Source organism: Anguilla anguilla, chromosome 13 (genome assembly GCF_013347855.1).
Source record: "Anguilla anguilla isolate fAngAng1 chromosome 13, fAngAng1.pri, whole genome shotgun sequence".
NCBI lineage: Eukaryota > Metazoa > Chordata > Actinopteri > Anguilliformes > Anguillidae > Anguilla > Anguilla anguilla.
In genome coordinates this window covers 27,743,386-27,765,406 of record NC_049213.1, presented here as the reverse complement: position 1 = coordinate 27,765,406, position 22,021 = coordinate 27,743,386, and the positions used below count along the sequence as shown (strand labels likewise).

The 22,021-nt window shown below is 40.0% G+C and overlaps 1 protein-coding gene across 6 annotated transcripts in view; it reads left to right on the top strand.

The window, feature by feature from the left end:
- The window catches only part of foxp1b (forkhead box P1b), a 175,958-nt gene that overhangs the window by 20,266 nt on the left and 133,671 nt on the right, over positions 1–22,021 (top strand). For 4 of the 6 annotated variants that reach the window (XM_035389422.1, XM_035389416.1, XM_035389424.1 and 1 more), the window contains exon 2: positions 8,738–8,845. The gene's annotated coding sequence lies outside the window, so the exon portion shown is untranslated. Of the gene's footprint in view, positions 1–5,969; positions 6,038–6,361; positions 6,478–8,737; positions 8,846–22,021 lie in introns of all 6 variants that reach the window. The other 2 variants (XM_035389417.1, XM_035389418.1) reach the window with 2 other exon arrangements.

Sequence of the window (22,021 nt, the reverse complement as noted above, 5' to 3'; positions counted from 1 at the left end):
GCTAACAGTCTGCGCTCTTATTTCTTGTTTAACTTCAAATCCAGTGTGCTGGAGTACAGACCCAAAGCAACAAAACTTGTGTCAATGTCCAAGTACTTATGCACTGTTAAAGCTCCAAGCATGCCAATTTGCTGGCTCATATTTGTGCATGGGGTATGAAGATTTGATATTCATAGCTAGTAGATTGTTGATTGTACCGGAAACTCCCGTTTCACATCACGTCCTTTTAGATTATAAAGAATGACCGGGATGAAAGGAGTGCCAGAGCAGAATAGGTATACGGTATCAAGTGTCTGTTGTTGGACTCCCCTAATGGAGCCCCATGGGCCAAAGTCCATTGCTATCTGTTGGCAAATAAAACTGCAACAGCAAGCAAGGAAATTAGATCAGCATATAGCTGTTGTTGCTGCTAAGTATTTGTCCACAACTGAGACTAATAGCAATTGCCACTAAAGTTTTGTTTTAGTCTAAACTTCCAAAACCAAACTTCTGAGTGGGCTGTTTCATCTAAAGGAATGGCATTGTGAACTGATGTTCTCTAAACCTTTGGAGAATAACTTTCTTTGCTTGTTGCTGCTCAACAAAGTATGTCACATTGAGAGTATCACATAAACAAAAAGCATCAATAAATATGCAAATATACACAAAAAACAACTCTATTTCTGTATTATTATTTTTACATGTATTTGTTCATTTCTGCATTGCTCGAATTTCAAAATTGTAGGCCAGTGCCTGCTTTATATTGTTATACCAGCTTTCTGTTGAGGCACAAAATACAAGACATCATATCTGTGGTACCAACGCAGCATTTGCAGGAGGAAACGCACGTCTCCAATCATGAACTACCTGACTGGACTCACTGAAGCCTCAGTGACATATCCATTGTGATGCTGTTCAAATGAAACAGTGAAGTTAGTGGTGAATACATGTTTTTGTTTTTATTTTTCAGCTTCTCCCCAAACATGAAGTGGCCAGTGAATAAGACACAGCTTATTAAAATGAGTTATAAATGCAAACATGGTTTTTATTATTACCTAACAGGTTAACTGCTCCAAATTGGATTACAGATCGACTGATTGCGTCTAGTACACCTGATTCTGCCCTCCCAGGTATGGTATTATATTATATTTAATATAATATAATACCATACCTGGTATTATATTTAGGTAAGGTATTATATTTAGAGCTATAAATATGTAAATAAATGCAAAAGTAATTCAATTAATGCATAAATGAATAAATACATACATGTAGACATAAAATAATAAATATGGAAGGATATTCACTCATGGACATGCAATAGCTACAGTAGCTAGCTTGATAAATATGTCCTTTATCAACTACCTTTATTTTTACTATTGCTAGCTTTTTATCTAGCTAGCAGGATGGTAAAATTTATATTGGCTGCCTTAGCCCCAGTATGCACCAGTCCACACCATGGCATTTGGGAATTGGGGGAATTTCAGTAAATTACATTTAAAATAAAATTTATAAAAAATATGGCACATCCCCTACCAAATAAATGAAATGGCTTTGCACTCCAATGTACTGAATTGCATGATTTTAGTGATGATTGAAAAATTTTCAATGATAACAGCTGGATAAAAACACTGATAAGTACATCATATGTAGGTATATACCTACGTTCCAGAATGTTCACTGTCAAATATGGAGAGAGATATAATGTAATAAAACCAGTGCTCGACTCGTGTTCTGCCACTTGTACAGTGTGAAGAAATTATATAATTTACCCTGGGGAAAAATACGTATTGTAGTTAGGGCTTTTCTTAGACCTCCACCCAGTTAACTGGAAGCAACACTTAGTACCCCATTCTGTCTGCCTTGACATTAGTTCTGGCTTACTGTGTGCATGTTTTAGAAAATTCTTAATGTCATCAATTAATCTTTTTCATTGCAAAATTGCATATTTCCTGATATAGATCAAGTGGCCACAATTGCACTGTTTTTGGATTTGTTATTTCATTATTCTATAGTAGAAATGTGATATCTACTTCAGTCTACATATAAATGGTTTACATCCAGTTAAGATTTTTCAAAGGTTTATAAAAGCCTTTTCTAGATATCAAAACTATATAACATGGCACCATGTTGGAGTGGGAAGCAAACAGACATTTTATTTGGTCAGTAAAGGGGTACGCTATGACATTTTTATTTTTTGCTGGAGTTATCCTTTATGACACACTTTATGATCTTTGATTGCCTTCACAGATTCTGACAGTTTTTGGCTGAAGAAGTGTGAGGCCATTTTGTTCACAAAGTGTTGATGGTTGGAATAGAACCAGGCATGTATTTTGCACAATGAGATATAGGATTTAGATGACTAATTTGAGATTTAATCCTAATTAAAATATTCAAGAAGGCCTGCTCTCACCTCTTAATCTGATTTATCATATATTCCTCTCTGAGTTCTTTTATTTTTTATATTTTTATAAACCCAGTCTTTCCTGTGCTGATGACCATAAATACCCTCAGTGAAAAAAAAAATGGATCATAAATGGTATGTTCTCCAGGTGAGCATAAACCAAGATCCTGGCACTCTGTACTCATTAAAGATCCTGTGGCACTTTTTGAAAGAATAGGGGTACTAGCCCTGCTGTCCTGATTACACCCACACATAAAGCATTGTTCTGTACATCTGGCCACATAATAATCCCCAAGATCTGATTGGCTACACAGTTTTTTCTATTCCCTACCCACTTTGATTCTTTGGGTTATCACTGCAAGTGAGTATATCTTAAATACTGGTTAATAGAATATGAAGATTTTCAGCCAAGTATTAATATTAACATCACCTAGGTGTGTAGTACTACACCGATCAACCAGGTGCCACATTATTATTTTTAAAATACAACGGACACTTAAAAAAATGAATTTGCTTGATAACAAGTCAAAGCTTGTTCTATTGTAGATATCTGAGAAATGTGTAATTCCTGGAATTTCTGAAGGTTCCCCTTTCTAGGAATGGAAGTATTTTCAGACCAGTCATTCATATTTCTTAATTTACCTTCCGTGTTCTTTAGTTTTGTTTTTAAAGATGATGCTTGGAATTACTATGACCCCTGAGCCGCCCAGTGTATTACTGCTGTCCTCTGAACAGCACAGGCCACTACCATGTTGCCAATATCATGTCGAGTCGGTCTTTAAATTGCTTAAATGTTCAGTTTCAAACTCTTGATCGATTTCAAGTGGTCTCAAACGAAGGGCATCGCCTTTGTTTTAATTAGGTTTACACACAGGTCATGCACTGTACACTGCTTGGTGTCTTCAGGCATATCCCCTCGCCTGTGTTTTTGTCACTGTGCAGGGCTCACTGGGTACATATTTAACTGCAGCACAATCATGAATGTGTCCAAACAATAGTTTGTGAAGCGCATGAAAATGCAATGCATGTAGAGCAGATGGTAGACATGGAGGAAATGGCAGCTGACAGGGAGCTGTGTGTGGCATTGCACAGAAAGTGAGATTCTACAGTTGTCCCATGGTTCAGTGGTCTGCAAGGTTTGCCTTTATTAACAGATAACAGGTTGGACCCAGTTATGGTAATTAGCTACCCTGCTTCCCACAGCTAAATGGAAAGAAAGATGCAGGAATTACATCTCCATTTAATTGCTTTCCAGCCAGGTTTTAGTCCTGAAATTCGAGTGACAGTCATTTTAGAAAGGTTTTTTCAACTTTCAGTGTTTTGTTCTCACTTTGATCATTTATATGAAGGGCGCTCTTCTTTTTGTTGCTTAGGCACTGTGCTTTTTTAGATTTTGCCAATTGAATTTTCTATTTCCTAAGAATTTGGGAGATGGAGGTGCAGATACACCTTAGGCTATGCACCTTTCGGGTTCTGTTCATATCACTCCTGTTAAATCCCTGGTCAGACTAATTCCAATTGCTACACATAATAAAGAGTATTTTGACTCGTAATTAGAATGTTTATTGAATTCATGTTTTCTGTTGTTGCTGTTTGATGTAAAGTGCTCTGAGACTGTGGTTTGATTAGATGAGGATTTTTTTCTCCTCCAGTTGGATGTGTTTTCCTGCGGTACATCTCGACTTCTCCTTTTATCACCCTCCTTACAGTTGCACTGTTTGTCACATGTACAGTGCAATTTGGCTGACAGCAGTAACTGGCAGCTGAAATAACCAAATTATTTAGTCATGGGTTTTTAACGGGCACAACAGCAAATGGATGTTAAGTAAATGATGCAATTTATTCCCTTCCTCCTCATTGCCAGGCTGGCTGCCACGGGACTTCTGCCAGCTTTAAATAAGTGGTACCCAGATGGTATTCACATGACGCCCACTTGGTTACAAAATCGTCCCGGGGAATAACTCGGCTGCCACAACAAGCAATAGGTCAATTGAGCAGGAATGCCTGTTGCTTCACCGTTTTGCATATGCAAATCTGTTAATGTTGTGTCATTTCGGTAAATTCGAGGAAGGTTGTATCTCAGGGGTCCTAAATGAATTGGAACGGAGCCCAGTTAATGAGCAGAGAGGGGAGAAACCCAGCGCTGCAGCTCGTTTCCTTTGCGCTAACGCGTTGCTTCCTGGATCCTCCGCCTCTCATTGCGAGCGTCGAGGAAGTGGCTGCGATAGGCCTGTGCAGTAATGGGATAGGCCTGCAGACTCTCGGATAAAGTGATTTTCTGCCTTCTGAAAAAGTGTGTCTATTTTTAGCGTGCGTGTGTGTGTGTGTGTGTGTGTGTGTGTGTGTGTGTGTGTGTGGTGCTTGAATAGAAGACAATGCATTGAGCCAGGGCTGCTCTCTCTCTCTCCTCCTCCCTCTGTCTGCCACACTTTTACCCCCATACTCATCAGCTGCAGATGTGGCAAACTCCCTCCATCTCAATCTCTTCTCCTGGAGAAGTGGTGAACTGTGTCATCAGCAGACTCTTAACAGCCTACAGCTGCTACAGCGGTCGAGAAGCAACAGAGTGGAATTGATTTTCAAAAGAAAGGAAAATAAACAATAAACAAACAAAAAAATGCTCCGTCATCACTGTGACATCAGGGAATGCACATTCCTTGATTAATAAATAATAAACGGGAAGATTGAATTGACCATTTAATGCATCCAGCAGTTAGCCTATATGTTATTAAGTTTCATATGATACACACTTCACATACGCAACAGTTTTTTTTTTTTTGTTCATTTCAGGGTGCAAAGTTGAAACAAATTGTGCAGATAAAAAGCACCGTAACTCATGTATGCAGAACACTGAGCACATCAGATGGGAATGGCAGTGAGTTACTAAATTTGGAAATGGAATTGCATGCTTGTTTTGCAGAGGTCAAGTAGTTCATTTTCTGAGAGAGGCGCATATTTAGAGTGGATTATTTGCAATATGCCCGCCACTAGTTTCTTTAACTGTATGGATTGACCATGGGTTGTGAAGGATTATTCTGTCATTTTACACACATCTACAAAGAGGCAACTGCTTAGTAAGATGCTGTTTTCAAAATACAGTATGTTTTTGAGAGATTTTGTTATTACTATGGTGATTTTTGGGATAAAATGCTAACTGTTGTATGTTTCACACTTGAAGCAGGCACTGGCAAGTATTTAACAATGTGGCAAACATTTTGTAAAATATTTACTTGGAACTGGATACCTAATAGCATTACAACGCAGATTTCTGGTTACTGGTTTTCAGTACTGAAATTGGTCTGTGATGCGGCTGATTATTTTAACTTGTGAGCCCATGTGTTTATCCCGCACCCACACACGAACGCAGGCATTCACACATATATACTGTCTATATATACTATATATTGTATGTATATATATATATATATATATATATATATATATATATATATATATATATTATATAGTCTCACATATATCTGTCCCGTGATTTGGAGAAGGAACACATGCATTTTAAAAGTTTGTTATCTGTGCCACATTGATAAAAATGTTTGGCAATTGTTTTTTTTTTTCTTCATAATTATAGGTGTTCTTTTAATTCAATGACACCTGCTGTCGCCCTGCCCTGCTTGACATGGCAGGGAAATTTTAATGGTAAGTTACACTTCTGTGTGATAAAATGGCTCTCTGTCAAACTTGCACCTTCTTTTAAAAGGAAAAGGAAGATGAATTCTGCCCATAAAGGCGGAATCACAAGGGCTTTTATTTTAAATGGCTCATGGGATTGTTATCTGTGGGATGTGTGTCCTGCCTGCGTCGTGTTCAATCAAGTGTCCACTTAGCTGTGACTGGGAGTAATTGTTCCCAAGTGGGCTGCACACTGACCTGTTAATGTCTGCGTTGACCCCGTGACCTTGTCAGCGAGGTCTGGGGAGGAGTTTAAATCATGTGGCTCTCTCTCTTACTTTGCATTCCCAGGTCAAGTGGGCGTCTGTGCTGGAAGACCACTTTCTTATAATTGTCCTGAGGCGCGCAGGTCAGCCAGGGGCGTTCCACGGGCCCGGCTCTTATTAGACTAGGTGCCGGGGAGTGGGGTGAGTTGATGGGTCAGGCCATTGATCCAATATGCCGGGGGTTCACTTTCTGTTCAGAGAGCGCCGGGGTAGGCGGCAGCCTCGCCTCTCAAGTAGGTCCAGTCCACTGGACGGCCTCCCAGCCTCTGTGTCCGAGGTCGCCCAAGCGGGGACCTCGGCTGTCATCGCCGTGGACGCTCTCACTGCTGGAGGACTCGGGGAAATAAACAGACAATTACATGAAATAGTGTAACATGAAACCCACCCAAGAAACTGCAGCGATGGAGGGCTTTCTGGATAATGTCTCTCTCATTAATGAGCGTAAGAGGGTTGGTACAGTGACTTTTTACCCATAGTGTAATGCTATACCACAGAATGGTGAAAGACCTTGGAGTGTACGTACTACCTTATTTTCCACAGTCCACTGCTCCTGCAGTCTGTATGTGACAGTGGAAAATAAGTGTAGATGAGAGGGTGGAGTAGGATGGTGGGGGGGGGGGGGGGTACATCTTGCTGACATTTTTTAGACTTGCAGAAAACAAACCACTACACTTCAATGCATGCTCAACGCACAAGGACCTGTTCGCCAAGCTCTCTGGAGTTTCTTTCCAAATTGCTTGCAAACTTGACACACAAATAAGTGGCAATTAACAAACTGCTTTAAAGTGGCTGGTAACTGGTTTCTTTTGAAACTGACAAGGATTGTAATTTGTGTGAAGGAAGGATTAAAACCACATGTTTCAAAGTGGAGGCACGTTGCTTCGAACAGCTGGCTTACAGAAGCCTTTTTACAAAGAGCGTAGACAATTTTACCTCACCCTTTTCTCTTTGGATATTATTCCGTTCTGTTTGGAAATATTGTGTTATGCAAAAGAAACATATTTCATAGCACAGGTTACTGGTTGCTGAGCAAGGTGACATGGCACATTCTAAATGAATCCCCTCAGCACCCCATCCCCCCCCCACCCCTTTTTTTTTTTTGAACAATGGACTCCTGATAAAAGTAGAGCCAAAATGGCAGAGACATAAATACTGTGGGCAGAGTCGTCTGTTGGGATCAACATATTTTTTTTGATTAATGACATGCGTACGGGTGGCTAATCAGCACGGTCTTATCGGCGGCCGCTCAGAGGCTGATGTCAGGGGAGGAATGTGTACACGCTGTGGAAACAGCACTGTGCTAATGGGGTTAGCGGAATTCCACACACATAAATTATAACGAGTTGAGATGTCGTCTCTGCGGTTTGTTGTGTCTCGTTTGGTTCCTACCCTGTGAGTTGCAGTAGCACACTTGGTCATCTGACGCTGGTGGTCCCAGTCAGCTGTATTCGCACACACTGTATAAGGCGTAAGGCGGGGAGGTTGGGCGGGGAGAGAGATGTTAGGAGCCACTCATGCACCATGCATAGTGCGTACGTAGACTGCTTTATGCTGTGCACATATGCAAACTTCCTCAAGCGTGAGACGGTAAACTATCCATTTTCCAGTTCAACGTGTGTCGTTAGTTCGTTTACATATTCTGTTTCTGGCTATCATATCTGTCATATCATTTTCAGCAGTTAGTGAGAGTTTCCTTGCTAGCTGTCCCTCCTTTCATTAGTAAATCAATAGGGGGGGAAAAAACATATATGATACAACGGTGAACATAATCACCAAATGCCAGCACACTACTTCGCTGATGATACCAAAGTTGAATTTTATTTACTGACATTTTGTGGTGCTTCTCCTTAAAAAGAATTTGTAAGAAATGTAAATGTGTTCAGCTAAAGGTCAGGCTTGTTCAGTGTGATTTTTGATGGTCATGTTTATTAATGATGTTAACTGGAGTGACTCACTTTGGTTGTAGTTTGCTGTTCCTCTGCTAGTTGGAAAGCCTATGTAGGTATGCATCAAAACTTGTGGGTTTTCTCTAATGTTGAGTTTAACACTTTGTGACAGATCTTTGAAGTAAGATTAGTCAGTTTTGATTTGTGATGGATATGCTGTTTTATGATATAATTCATATTGAAAGTTGGTGCTATAAAAAGAACTGAAGACAGATTGGATGGCTTAAAATGTATGTGGGTCTGCAAATAAGTGATAGGAAGATGTGTGTCATAATTCAAGTTAAATACTTGTGGTTTGTGTCATATGTCACTTTTTTCACTTCATTTTCAGTCTTGCGTGTACAGGTTAAATAAATAAACTAAGGGTACTTCCCCCACCTTTAGAAATGGTGTCAATTCCTGTTTGTAACTTGATTATCTGTCTGTTTTTGTGTTCTCTCTCTCTTCTCATTAAGGCACAGTAAGGTCTTCTGTGGGCCCCTGATGGTTGGGGCTTTGAAGACTTTGTTCTGAATTCCCATTGGACAGATGGAATGTCCATCTTACCAAAACAAGTGAAAACGGTAAGCACTCATTATTACCCTTGTCAAAGAGTCATTACAGTAGTATTTGCAGTGTTTGTATGGAAATTATTTTAAGTAAACATGGAAACAAACATAAAATAAGTCTCAGAAAGCAGTAACATTTGGTGAACTCGTTTCAGTTTTTTGTGTAGAACGATTAAAACTTTAAAATAGAACGGAATGCTATTTGTCAATTAATAAATTATGCCCTTACTTTTTGTCATTAAATTTTATCATATTGTATCTTATAACAAGGTGACACTAATATTTATGTTTTCATGTGTATTAGAACTTATTAGCAAAATTGTATTTATGAAAGTTTATTTAGTTTAACATATGAAGACAATCCAATTGACAAGATATTGTTTTGGCCTTAAACTAAACATTATTTAGTTTTAATAACTTTATCCTCAAATAAAGGGATAAAAGTATATATCTTGCTCAGTAGTTAATTATTGTTGTCCCTGCTCACCAATTGTATGTTTATTTTAAATATGTAACAGGCATGAAAACTGACATGTTATTGTACTTCTAGTTATCAGTGACATGGATAGAGAACTGAGATTCATTTATTTTTTCTAAAAATACATTCAAATGTAGTTGTGATTGTTGCCAAATTTATTTATTAATGAGTAATTGATATGTGAAAATAAAACGTTGTTGTTATTATTATTTTTATTATTATTATTAGTAGTAGTAGTAGTAGTAATAGTGGCAGTAGAAGCAGTAGTAACGATAATAATTAGGCTAAATTTTTTCCACTTCACAGTGAAAATTCAAAATTACAAAATTGCCACTACTTCTTACATATTGTAATTAGGCCAAACTTTAAATGATATACACATTATAAAGTATGCCTTTAATGTTCACTGAAAATATTACAGCAAAAGAAATGACTGTATTTTGCAGAAATAGAAAACCATAGCATTTCAAAAGTAAAACAAGGTGAGGGCTTTTCCATTTTCCATTGAAAGGTTCAGTGTGTTGTACTCATGCACCAATAAACCAAATGTTGTCTTCTCTGGACACTGATGTTTTTTTTTTCTTTCTGTGATAAAAGACTCGTACACAAACTTATAAAAGATGCCTATCTGTGCCATCTTATTTTGCATTAGTATTCAGACTTCAAAGCATAATCCTTTCACATTACTGAACAAGGTTTAAAACATTTCCCTACTTGAAATAATTCTTTGTCTGCTTTTATATGTGGAGATCATTCTTCCATAGTGTTACCTGGACTTTGGCTCATGGTAGTGGCAGGAGACTGTTGTAACAGGTTCTGCATGTGTTTGACACTCCAGTAAAAACTGTGATTCTCGGGAATAAAATAAGGCAACCACCGCATACAATGAAATGCATGGAGATTACATTAATTATTAATTGAAATAAAGATAAATTCATCATCATTATTTCATTTATATTGAATGCAGTAATAAATATAAATATAGTTATCCTTACTATCATTAGTGATATTTTACCATGGTCTGTATAAAGTTGATTAAACTTTTCTAGCATGTACTTATATTACCAAAAGTACTGTGATGAGGAGGGCTGAGCATTTACCCATGCAAATCCATGCTTGATCTGCCTTGGTGTGTCGATCGCACTGCAAGTCATTTTGATATGCTATTTTGTTGTCAAACCATTTTTAATTATATATATTTAATATATAATATATTTGTTAACAATTTCCTATTTATAACTATTTCAAAAGCAAGTGAAGCAGACATACCAGGATACCTAGTCTTTTGTTGCATGGATCCCATTCCCATTTGCTTAGAGTATGTAGTTTGGAGTTTATGTGCTGTAGGAATGGTTTGGTTATTTAGCTTCAATCAGTTCTGGTCTGATTTTGGTATGCAGTTTAGATCCTGTGTTGGATAGGTTTGTGTTACTTTCTTCAGAGGTTATTTTTCTGACCCTTTCACGCTCTTTCTTGTATTATTGTGGCAGCTGATGATTGGTTGAACACGGTCTCCATAGTCATTTGGCTGGTCGCCAGGTCGGCATTGCCTGCCTTGCCCCTGATCAGAAGCTAACGTGGCATTTGTGCGGAGGTAATGGAATCTGCGCGCAATTAAATCTCTTGCTGTGAGGAAGAGCCATCATCCCCCTGCTCTTCATCAGCAGGAGGGGCGGCTGTGATGATGAAACTGTCCCAGCAGGCACCTCACCACTCTGTACTCTTCCAATCTCCATGTCAGATCTAGTTTTTTTAACTTTCCAGTGAAGGCTTGCAGTTCCCCAGCAATTAATTACAACAAACGTCAATTAAAAATCTTCCAAATATTGTGGGAGAATTAAATTTCAATTATAAAAATTACATTACCAACAAGACAGTATTAACATTGTTTTAATGAATACTGCTGAAGGTGACGGTTGTTATTTTGTGACCAAGAATTGGGCGATTTTGGGAGTTTTGATGTGGTAGTGGGGGGAGGGGGTTGGGGTGATGATAGTGGTGGTGGGGGGTGCACATCACTTACTAGCCTTCTGCTGCTCTGCCATGGAACTTAACGCCTCATTAGAGGGCTTTGCGGCCAACAGTTTCAGTCATTGAGCACAATAAAAAAAATAAAAATAAAAACTTTTTCGCAAAGGTTTTTCAGACACTACTGCTGCGTTTCCGGAATGATTCCCACAGTGAGTACCGCAGGCCATTCCTTTCATAGTGACTGCCGCAGTCCGTTTCTATCATAGCAAGTACCATAGAGATTACCACAGGCTATTTCTTTCATAGTGAGTACCACATTGAGTACCGCAGGGCATTTCTTTCATACTGCGTAACACAGTGAGTGCCATGGGCCATTTATATCATAGCAAGTACCATAGGGATTACCACAGGCCATTTCTTTCTTAGTGAGTACCATAGTGAGTACCACAGGCCATTTCTTTCTTAGTGAGTACCATAGTGAGTACCACAGGCCATTTCTTTCATAGTGAGCATCACAGTGAGTACCACAGGCCATTTCTTTCTTAGTGAGTACCATAGTGAGTACCACAGGCCATTTCTTTCTTAGTGAGTACCATAGTGAGTACCACAGGCCATTTCTTTCATAGTGAGTATCACAGTGAGTACCACAGGCCATTTCTTTCATAGAGAGTGTCACAGTGAGTACAGTAGGCCCTTACGTGTGAGTACCACAGGGCATTTCTTCTTTGAAGCTTATTATGTAATGGCTGCCACATGTGTTAGATTAACACATGGTTAGGTCTTAAAAGAGTCTTCAAGCTTTGTTTCCTTGAAAAACCACAAGGCGAGTGTGGTTATACATAAATTTTAACTTACCATACATATTTTTTTTTAATCAGTTGTGGCCATTTAAGTTCATTTGACAGGGACTATAAAGGTTATTTGATCTCCGTCTTTCATTAAATCATTGGTTTGGCTTGCTGAATCGGTCTTCCAGGTTAAAGGCGAGAACCCTCTTTCCACCAGCCACACCCACCCCACCTTGGGTCTGTGGTCAGGAAAGCAGGCCTGTGGCTATTACCATGGCTACATGGAGCATGGCTGCATACCGCAGAGATTGGTTAAAGTGGATGAGCTTTAAATTACATCAAGTGCCCCACAGATGCAAAAACACGTGAACATTTCTGATGTGCAGAAATTGATTAGATCAGATTTCTTTAGTCCGTGCAGTGTAATGGACAGAAGAGTCAACTGACACTCCTGGTCAAGATGTGAGGTAGGCTGATTTTAATTTAGTTTATCTACCCCACAAGGGGTAGTTTTTGGCCTTCTGATCAAGCCAGCAATATATACACAATACTACACTTTGGCATTGTTATAGTGCCACGAATAGTCTTGATTTTGATTGCCCTAGTATTTTATTGTGTGTATTGAATTTCAATATTGATCCTTTTATTTTCATTTGTTATTTAGAAGATTGTTTTTTATTTTTTATTTTATTGCGTAGCGAGGCCTTTGCAGAGTATCTGTACATGGAGAAGTGTGTGATCTCAATAAAAATGTCTCTTGTTGCTGCCCGGAAGGAGATTGACTGCCGGATTGATGGTCCATCATAATTTGAACTAGAATGAAAATGAGCCCCTCTGCTACTCTTCTCCCAAGAATGATACTAGATCACAGAAAAAAACATAAAACCTTCCCAGCATTCAGCATTCACTTACATTCGGAACACAACCTCATATGTTGCTTCTACATTGGAGCTGGAATTCATTTCAGGGATTCGTGGTGTTGTTTTGTGCCATTTAAAAATATTTTCCCAAGAGACGCAGATGAGTTTTGCCTTGGGTGGAGTAGAGTGGTCTATGTGCTCTTCTGACATGCACAAGGCAAATTAGATCAGTTTGACAGATAGACATGGCAAATTGTTTTAATTGCGCAATTATGTATTATCAGTCGCTTGTGCATAAAAGTGGTATTATGTCGTTAAGGACAACAGAGAAGCGTGTTTTGGCCTTTATTTGGTTATTTGTGCCTCCACACTGGAGGAATTGGAAGATGATTATCAGAAACAGGTCCTTAAGATATTGAATTGACATACGCGGACACGCACGCATGCACACACACACCCACACACCCACACACACACGCATGTGCATGCATGAATGCACGCTGACATTCGTTCTCTATTGCAGTGTGTCTTCTGTGTGGCCCTTTGGCTAGAGAAAGGCATGCTCAGTGAGATTCCGCCCTTTAAGGGTGCTCTTGAAAATGTGCCTGCAGAGCTCTCACTGTAGCCGGGAAATTGACGTCTGTATGCTTGCAGCCCTTGGACCACAATCTAGTTTTGCACATTTGGCGACTGCCAAACATACGGCCGACTTCACATAGATGCTGCTGGAAGAATATTAGATCACTAGCCTGATTTAATCGCCACTGGAAGTATTCCTGATAAGGCATCAAATTTGCACCATATCCAGAGGGTGCTAAATCATTAAATGAATGCTAAGCTGCTACGCTTTCTGTTTTAAGTGCATCGTTTATATATATTTTTTCTTGGTGGATTGGTATTCACTTTTAAAGCTTTGATAGCCTTTAACTAGTAGGCTTTGTCTAGTTATTTTTGCCTATTCAGTCATATTGAAAATACTATTTAAATTGGGTCTCTTTAGCTATTATATGGCTGCAATTATCCACTTGTCTTGTTCAAATAATTTTGAGTGGATGTAGAGATAGTAATGTCCTTATGGTAGGTCTGGTAACTGTAAATTTATAGCCATGGTTTTCATTCCAAGTTTGAAGGGCCTTATTTCCTAAAATAATAAGTGTGTAAACAATACAAGTTATAAATGTGAGCATGTGAAAATACACACGCTCATTAACACTCAGAATCCACATCTATCTTGGCAACAGGGAGAAGGGTTGAATGAACAGCATCCTGCTCTTTGGTTCTGGCAGACGTGCTGTGTGTTTATTTACCAGACTGTTTGCACGGACCTGCTATTTTTCTGCTGTTGAGGAGTCTATTCTCAGTAATGCAAAACTGAACTATGATACATATTTCATTGCTAATGATGTGATTTTTGTGCCTCATTGCAACATCCAATCAGGAATCCAGCCTCAGAGGGGATACTTGTCGAGTGTTTTCTCTGTCAGAAATATAAAACGGCCAGCTGTTTTTTCTTTGAAATGATCGTTGGACATGACAATATTAAGCACGCTAGGTTCTCAGTGTGAAGGCTATACACATTTAGGAGTAGGCACTCAGACCTGTCTTGATTTTGAAATGTATTCTTGTGCGTAAATGGGAAATGGCCTCTAAAAAGGAAACTATCAGCATTTTCTTCCCTAGTGTATATTGGGTTGCAGTGATGCATTTATGAAATATTTTTGGTTGTGACATCAGTACTGTTTACAAGGCATTCTCAAACATCCCAAAAACCATATGCATATATATATATATATATATATATATAGGTAGATAGATAGACTGGTGACAAATTAAAGAAAAAACATAACGAATACAGATGCTTCCATACAAGTATTCTGCATGATACAGTTAAGCAATTAGCATCCTATCATGCTCTGTGGCATGTATAAAAATTCTGAGCAGGCCCAGTTGACCTCAAATTTTGGATCAAAATGCCCTGAGGAAAAGATATAAGTGGCTTTGAAAGCGGGTTCATTATTGCAGCACAGGTGGCAGGAGCGTCAGTCACAAAGACTGCTCAACCGGCCAGTGTTTCAATAGGAACAGTGACGAAAGTGACATCTGCATTTAGTTCTATGGGAAAGACATCTGTAAATTGGGTCAGAAATTGTGGTTGAAAGTGCACATTCGATGACCATGATGGTTGTGCATTAATGCGATATGTAACGAAAAAACAGAAGAGCAACTCTTCCTCAGGTGACTGAGAATGTCAATTCAAGACTTGATCAGACAGTGTCAGCAAGAACAGTCCGTCCACAACTACAGTAAATCAATACTAAGTTATTCTTGGTGATCACCTTTATCTTATGATGAAACATTTCTATCATAATGGGAGTGGGATGACCCCATCCACAGGGCACGAGGGGTTTGATGAGTATGAAAGTGATGTTATTCATATGCTATGGCCTTCGCAGTCACCAGATCTCAACCCAGTTGAACCCCTATGGGAGATTTTAGACCAACGTGTTAGACAGGGCTGTCCACCAACATCATTAAAACACCAAATGGGGGAATATCTTTTGGAAGAATGGTGTTCCATACCTCTAGTAGAGTTCCACAGGCTTGTAGAATCTATGCCATGGCACATTGAAACTGTTCTGGTGGCTCGTGGTGGCCCAGCATTTTATTAAATCACTTTATGTTGGTTTTTCATATATGTGTAATCCATATGCATAATTCCATAATTTTATATTTGCTATTGCATGCTTTATATTCAGTTTATTTTGTATGACTTGTGATAGGTACTGGCAAGGAGACATGGCTGAATGCCAGTACACACAAACAAATAATTGATGTAGTTACAGGTGCAGAGAGATGCAGATGGAGGAAAATAAGATCATTATTATAATTTATTTATCCACTTAGCAGACAGCCTTTTCCAGGGTGACTTCCACAGCTTACATTTTACACATTATGCATTTATATAGTTACCAATATGGATGTTTGTCAAATAAAGTAAGGTGCCACACTCAAGGGTACAATAAAATTGTCCCTACCAGGATTCAAATCTGCAACCTCCTGCTAACAAGCCAAATTCTTTAACCACTGCAACTGTGCTCCTGGTGTACAAGTCGTGATGGCATGGTTTTGACTAGAGATTCCAAATACGGGAGGAAATTTCAAATAGGGAGGAAATTAAAAATAAAAGTTTACAAATATAATCATTTTGTAGCTTGATGACACCAACAGTAAAACCTATTCCAGTATTTTATTTAATGGGCCAATGCATGTGTGAAATCTGTGAGCTTCCGTTTACAGTGTGATGTGTACGTTAGATTCTCTCTAATGGCTGATTTTTGTTTTGTGTAGGAAACCTATAAAAAGTAGTTTCACTTGCTCACCTTCCATTTGGGTTGTTACCACGGTTACCTGACACTAAATCTCACTCGTTTATGACAATGCTTTATCTTATCACCACACGAATGGGAAATGTCAGCATTGGCTGCAGGATAATTTCCCTTTTTAAAGTGTCAGGGGTTTGTTTTCACTGTTTCTCACTGCATTGAACAAAACATGATGCTCCAAAGTCATCATTTTTTGTGTTAATTTAAAACACTATTTTGAGAATAACACACACACAAAAAAAAGTCTGTGTTAGTTATTTCAATTGAGTAGCAGCCCATACTTAACAGATCTACTGTTAGTGATGATTTTCGCTGTACTCAAATCGTATAGATGCATGCAGAAGATATGCAAAGCCACGTGCGTATCAAGTCAGGACAGCATAGCCCTCCTTGCCAGACCAGTTACTGGATGAATTTACTGGCCTGGTGGGTCATGCTTGTGTCTAGGCAGAGCACTGATGGCCTACAGTCAGCAGCTGCATGCAATTTCCTCTCCTCACCCACTGAAGTGTAATAAAAGAATATACGCAGAGGTTGTGGGGTGAGGGGAAAGACTGAATGCTGTTACTCTACAGCACGAAAAGGCATAGGGCCATAGTGCTACCTCACATGAACTAGTGCTCCTTTGATTTGGGTTGAGTGCTAAGCCATTTGTAGTTTTATTTGTCAGTAGTATCTGGAAGTCATTTTTCTTTAAGGTGCATTTGGATGGCAGCTGCATCAAATTTGTAATTTTGTTAACTATCTACTTCTTCTTTCTTTTATTTGGCACATGAGTCATTCAGAGTGCACGTCATCGGTGTTGTGCAGAAACCTCATATGCAAAAATGGAATTCTTACTAAGAGCAGTTTTACCAGTGAACATTCTGTTTTTATTATTTGGGTTTTTAAACCAATTGTATTAGTTATTGAGTTAAGAAAATAAACATACATGAATACATTGAGCTTGATGAGAACATTCAGTGTGTTTAAAAAACCCCCATAATGACAGAAATGAGAGATACGAGGTTCATGCATGATGTCAACAACTTGCGTATTGCATGATGGTTTCTGCACTCCTCTTTATATGTATCCTTCAAACAGTCCTTATGCCAGGCCCAAGGCAGTTTTGCAGGGTCATCATTTTGGATTTGTGTGAGTCGTTTATTGTGTGAAAAATTCTCAAAAGTGTGAATCATTTGGAATAGAACAGATATGGCTCAAAAAATGATTTGTTTCTGACGTGCTTTAGGATAGCAAGATGTATAATTTAATTGCAGTTCAGAATGAACTAAACCTTTCTGAATGCAGGTACTTGTCAATGGGTTTGCTATGTTTTTTCTTGCATTTTACGCTGGCATTAGGCTACTTTGATTCAGGAATGTCAGGCTCAGTCTGCACCATGGCACAAAAAACTGATGTGTGACACATTTAGGCTGTTTTTTGTTTCTTGTTTGAACACACATTTTATTTTTATTTTTTACACCTTGTACTTCAATATATGTGTTGCGATACGAAGTGTTATATGATTAATCTCAAAGGACATTCTGCATTTAAATCGCATCAGTAATGTCTGTAAGACAACAAAAACAGTTTGCCGCTGGCAAGATTGTTTTGTTTCAGTTTGCTGGGTTCATCATGCCTCTGTTGTTCAGCAACACCTCTGATGGTGCAGAACGGATTAGCAGGTAATAAGTTGGCTGATAAATTTTTTTCTTTTTTTCTTTTTAATATGCGTCTCTTTACGCGTACGCCTTTTGGCCTAAATGTGTGCCCGTGCGCCTTGTGTGACGGGTTGGGTTGCACCCAGTGGTGACTCCACCCCCCCCCCCCCCACCCCTTGGCGGAGCTGGCCCACAATAACACAGTAATGAAGGGTGACAGGAAGGGCCAGGAGTGTCTGAGAGATCCCGGGCAGCTGGCTCTGAGGGAGAATAGGAAGTGCAGGGCCGAGGAAAACTGCAGCAAAAAGCAAATTAAAGCTCATATCAGCCATCTCGCTCGCCTCTCTGCGCTTTCCTGTTTGGACTTGAAGGTGATTGGAGCCAAGGCAGTGACAGTTGACGGAAGTTCTGCGAGGAGAGAGTATTTATTTACAGTGAGACGCGGTGATGCTTGTTCAGGATGCGGTTTCACGCAGGATGTGCCGTCCCCACCCCCACCAGCTCCGGTCTTATCATCTCACAAAAGGAAGGCAGACCCGCAGGTAGAAGGCGGGAGCCGCCGGCCCCAGGCAGGAGACGGTGTTGTGTAAGAGATCTGGGAGCCCCCATGCTGAACCGTTAGGCATGGCCCAGTGCTGCTTCCTGCCCGGGCTCTGGAGGTGGAGATCACGGCCTGCACAGGCCACACTGATCAGCTCTGGGAAGAGAGATAGGTGGGGTGCTGGCCACACAGCGCAGGTGGAGGTGAGGATGGGGGCCTGGAGATGGTTGCTGCTGAGTGGTGAAAAATCTTAACAAATGTGCTTGTACGGAGTGTGTAATTATTGATTGTGATTTTATTACTCTAGAACTCAAGACACAGTCGTGTGCCGAGGCCAGACTAACATTTGGAAGCATTTGGCGGAATATCTTTTAACAAGGTATTATATATCTTATAAAGGCCAGCCAGAAATGACTGTGCCGTCAAAAAATACCAAAAATATTATGGATTGGCTTTTTGTTTCTCTATTTAGTTAATCACAACTACAATTGCTAACCATTCACACTTATGAAGATTCTTGGGGGTTTCAAACCGTTGCTCTTAAGTGTTTTTGGGGGGGGGGGGGAGAGACATTTTCACTACGGGCTTCTGGCTTCATGCCGGTACTGGTCCACATGCACTTTCAAAGGCATGTTTTATTGGGCCTAATGGCCCTCGGAGGTGTGGACTCCAGGATCGGAACTCCAGGGCTCACGGCAAGGGAAGCTCCTGTATAAAACACACATCTGTTGCAGTGTTATAAGTGTACAGTGTTATAAACCATCTCCATCCCTGCACAAAGTTGCATTAACCCCTCGCCCACTGCACATAGCCCCGATCAGCCCCCCCCCCCCCCCTCTCGCTACACACACACCCTCCACTAGTCTTACTCATTTTCAGTTTGTTTAATATTAGAATACTTTTGACATGTACTGTTTTAAAAAGGGGGTGGCAACATTGAAATGACCAATGTTTAAATGATTTGTTGTAACTTGTGTGACTATTCTTTTATTTTTTGCGCTTGTGTGGTAGTTTGCGTGGCATTTAAAAAGAAAAGTACTATAGAGAACAGTTTAACATGATGTAAGTTAAATGCAGTTTAATTTGTAGTACTGACTAGCTTCTGTATTTCTGAAAACCACTCTTTTGCACTGTAAAAGTTTTTTTTTTGCGTGCTGCTAGCCAGTTTCAGAGATCAACATGAAACATTTACCATGAAAAATATCAACGACCCAACCGACAATAAGACACTATCTACTTTTTCTTCATGGGCTAGTGATATAGTTGATTGCTCTGACCTTATTTCTGTACCTTATGTTCTAGGTGAAGGTGGATATACATGGAGTGAGACTATGGCGCTGAATTATTAAAATGGTTTTAAAGCCCCAGCTGGTCACTTTTAGTAATTTTACATGAAGGGGTATAAGTTCACAATCTCAGATTGGGAATTGCTCAAATATAGCCACATCCTCAAGGAAAATTCACTGTACAATCCAAAATGTTTTCTGTGTGCCCCCCATTGCTTTTTAGCTCCTCTGTGGAAATCTGTGGTACGATCAGAGATTTTGCCGGCAAGCATGGAAAGTTGCGTACGCGTGAATGCAATTTGCACATGCATTATAATTTGTAACTGACAAGGTTGTGTTTGTGTGCCATCGTGTTGCTTTATGGAAGTCAGTAAGAGCTCCGTCCCATGTGACTTAACCAGTACATGTAGACTCCTGCACATGTTCTGTGACACTAGCCAAGGCTGAGCCGAACCGTTGCACATTTGTGCCTGTCTGTCCCCTCTCTGGAGGAAGGACGTGATGAGAGTGCCGAAGTCTGACCTCCCGTTTTTCTCAGCATTCAGCATGAGAGGTTTCCTCCATGGCTATGAAAATGGTGTTGCACCTGTCTGGGAATGGCCAAAAGATGACCTCAGACGAAACGTAGATGTTTGAGCACTCTTTTCTGTGCTGGGTTCCTTCACGCTGTGAGTAATGGGTTATCTCTGCTCCTGGCACATTCTTTGAAAGCACTAAGCCAGTGAACAGTGGCCATGCTTCCACTTGTCCCTTTATAATTTGCATGAGGGAGTCATTAACTCACAAATTCCATATATTTGTCATATGTGAAACCTGAACTGTGTACCAGTGACCCAAAGTCTCGGCGAAGACGGCAGGTGTTACTTGTTGTGGTGTGGGAAGTACTCACATCCCACGAATTGGACATGTGTCGGAGTGTGGGTCTTTCAATTGCTTGTGTTCGATGCATTTGTTTTTACAGATGATCTGAGATACTTCATTTTGTCTCATCAATGCTGTAGCGCCAGAGACTGTTCTAAGAATTTTCTTTTTTTAAGGCGGAGATTGTGTGTATAGTATCAGCTGAGGCATGGCGGGTTATCCATGAACATTGAGAAGAGGAGACAGAGATTTAGCAGTGATTATTTTCTTTTCACAATCTGTTCATTCGTCCATATTCGCAGGTAATATTTTAGCTTGTTTAGGCAAACATCTCTGGGAAAACGTTATTTGCTTTGAATACAAGCAATGAATACAATAGCCCTGTAGTTCCCCATGCAGGAAATTGAACGCTCCACCTTAATTATCCTCACAGCATGTAGCTAGAGCTCAGCAGGGGATTATGGGAAACAATATATCTGTTCACAGGTACAGGAGGAAGCATGTTTTTGTGGAAAAAAAATATTAGGATAATGAGCAAACCTAGTAAAGCGAGTAAGGGTGGCAATATTGACTGAAAGAGAAATGAAATGCCTTTTACCTGTTTGGCGAGATGAAAAGATCAATTAGCAATTGCTACAGTAGGTGCACTGTGAGGCGCTGAGATTGTTGTAAGGTCCTGTGAATTACTTTAGTGATCATGTGCATAATAGATTCTAAACAGCACAGAACAGTACTAAACCATAAATGAATGTCAAAAACTCATTGATGTGGAAGATTTCCATTTGGAGTCTCTACATTGCTATTCATGCTACGTATCCATACCTGGTGCAGTTGAGTGGTGTTAAAATACAATCATGCCAGTTTTCAATCAATGCTAACAGAGCCCCACCCTTTTTACCATCAGCCATTTGATTGTTGAATCTTGGCGGGTGGTGTGGCTGGAGGCCAACTGAACCAGCTGCGTTCTTGCACAAGTAACCAGATCAATGGCCGTTTCTCCTGAGTTTCACAGTGTGGAAACGCCGGGTACGTGAGCGGTGTCCTGTCCTGAATGGATGTTGCGTACATCTCCGTGACGGGATCAGAAGTGTACAGTATCTCACCCTGTCAGTGCAGACATGGGGATGAATCAGCAGCTGTCAGTGCGGCCCCGCAGGACTGGGTTGTGACTTGCCCCGCAGAATGAGGGGAGTGAAGGTATGACTCCACCGGTGGTGAGAGTTTTCGCTTCAGCTCGGCGCTCTGTTGGCGAACACCAGGTGTTACCTGGTCTCCAGTGGGCGGGACCTGTTTCTACACATCTGACTAGAGATGGGAGGTCTCCAAGACCTGTCTGGAAAAAAGGTGATTGCACATACCACTAGCTGATTAAAAGGCAGT